Source organism: Dipodomys spectabilis, unplaced genomic scaffold, assembly GCF_019054845.1.
Source record: "Dipodomys spectabilis isolate Male_0828 unplaced genomic scaffold, ASM1905484v1 ptg000404l, whole genome shotgun sequence".
In the NCBI taxonomy this organism is placed as follows: Eukaryota; Metazoa; Chordata; class Mammalia; order Rodentia; family Heteromyidae; genus Dipodomys; species Dipodomys spectabilis.
In genome coordinates this window covers 155,352-157,516 of record NW_024871081.1, presented here as the reverse complement: position 1 = coordinate 157,516, position 2,165 = coordinate 155,352, and the positions used below count along the sequence as shown (strand labels likewise).

The following is a 2,165-nucleotide window of genomic DNA, read 5'->3' as shown; positions in this document are numbered from 1 at the left end:
TGTAATAAATATCAATTTATTTGTCAAATTATCGATTAATTCTAGTAAGTTTCATTGTGTGAAACATAAAATTAGCACATATAAATATAAAATATATAACTATATGTAATATAAGGAAATGTTTTTCATTGTTCTGTTGTGGTTAGGGTATCAAAGGCAACTCTGTTTTACAGTATTATTCCATTATCTCTACCCCAGAGTTTGGTAGAGTTAGACCTAAAGCTTTACCATTTGTAGATTTACAACCTAGAGGCAAGAGGAAACACTGTGATTAAAACATTACCAATTTAAGGCCTAATATCAAGGAGAAAATTATGGACTTCTCCTGGAGCTATGGAAATATTTGGTGATATAAATTCAGTAGTGTAAGTTCCTGCCTGGTTGGATGGTCAGGACACTAGGTAATCATGCATAAGAACAATTTTTTTTCACCTTCTTGGCTTTAGCTACTTTTGAAATGGTAGGTATAATAAACAATTATATTATGATAAAATACTTTCTAGTCAGAACTGTTTATTTCTCTATGATCCCTTGTAACTAAGATTAGTTTTTTTCCAGTAAGATAATCTTTGCTGTCAGGTTAAGATATTCTGTTTGGTCTGTTACTACATGGAAGAAGGGTAAAGGGTCAGTAGACATTTGTGCCAGTAAGACCTCATTTGGGAAATTTTAAGCTGCAAAAGTTTAGAAGTAGCACTTCAGCAAGGCTTACTTTGAATCCATTAGCTCCACAAAGCTAACTCAGTTGATAAATAAGTACTTGAAAAGCCATCTCTTTGAACCTAGCCATAAAGGCTTCAAAGTATGATCAAATTTAAAATGAAAAAGACTTAAAATAGTCATTGGCAAAAAAATGCAAGTTTGAGCAATCTACCAAACAATATGTTTTTCCACTATACACAGAATTTCAGAGAAATAAGATCAATAACATTGTTAGTAACAATAAGGTTTCCTTGCTACAAATAGGCAACCAAGGATATATGCCTGTATAAAGATTGCATCATTAACAACTTAAATTTACAGGATACTACATGCTTCAGCAGCACGTATACATAAATTACAACAATATACAGATTAACATGCCACTTGGACAAGGATGATATGAAAATATGCGAATTATTCCATATTTTTCATTCTTCAGTTGCTAGAAATGAAAAACAGTTATTAAAAAGTTGATTACAAAAATACAAGTGTAACAACATATGTGATTCATATAATTAAAAGTTAGTTTGACATCAGTGTATTAAATCTTCAATTTAGAAAGGTCTTTACATAGCATAACCTTTACAAAACTTTTGAAATTAGATAACATTTTAATTTTATCCCAAAGAAATAAAATACTATAAGGACCTAGGAGAAAAAAGAATCTTAAACTGTTTTTATATGGAATGCAATCTGTAAGGACACATTTATTAATGAATTTATATAATGTATAATAATGTAGTATTCAAAGCATTATATCTAGGAGAGAATGAAATAGATTACGGACATTTTACAAACAGAATACAGAATATGTTAAAATATACTTTCTTCAGACAAGCACCGGAAATGTCTTTAGGTTCTGTACTACTCATTTCAACAGATACATTAAAATTATTTCTGATTTTAAAAATCACAAGCTCTACAGAAATCATTATAGATGTATACAAACAACTCTTGAATATATTTTGACATCAAAGTCAGGCAATTCATTTGGAAGAATACCATGGAATCCATGAATTTTTAAAGTAAGATATTGCTGTTGCTTTGTATTGTGAAAATATTTTGTACAGAGACAAAGGATGGACTGGCATTTTTGAAATTTAAGTAACTTAACCAAATCATTAAGACGTGGGAGAACAATTTGTACAGCCTTTCACAACTTCAAAGAGGTAGTCATACATACTTATCTTTTGGCAGTATCAAATGCAGTTTCTTCCAAGTTGTTCTTCAGACCTGGTTTAATATAATGGTTCAAAAGAAGGAAATCAAACGTATCTTTGCTGTTTCTATTCCCAGCAGCAAGATGCAAGGGGGTCAAGAGGCCTTTCGTTTAGACATGGTATCTGCATCATGATGAAGTAAGAAAGAAGCCACACTGGTATTATTCCACGTATAAGCACTGTGCAGGTGTGTCCAGCCATTCACAGTTATTGCATGAATATCTGCCTCGAGCCACCAACTCA

At 31.4% G+C, this 2,165-nt stretch overlaps 1 pseudogene; it reads left to right on the top strand.

Annotated features, from left to right (window-relative positions):
* The first annotated feature begins 1,031 nt into the window (after nucleotides 1-1,031).
* LOC122096937 lies at nucleotides 1,032-1,131 on the top strand (annotated as a pseudogene).
* The last annotated feature ends 1,034 nt before the right edge of the window (nucleotides 1,132-2,165 follow it).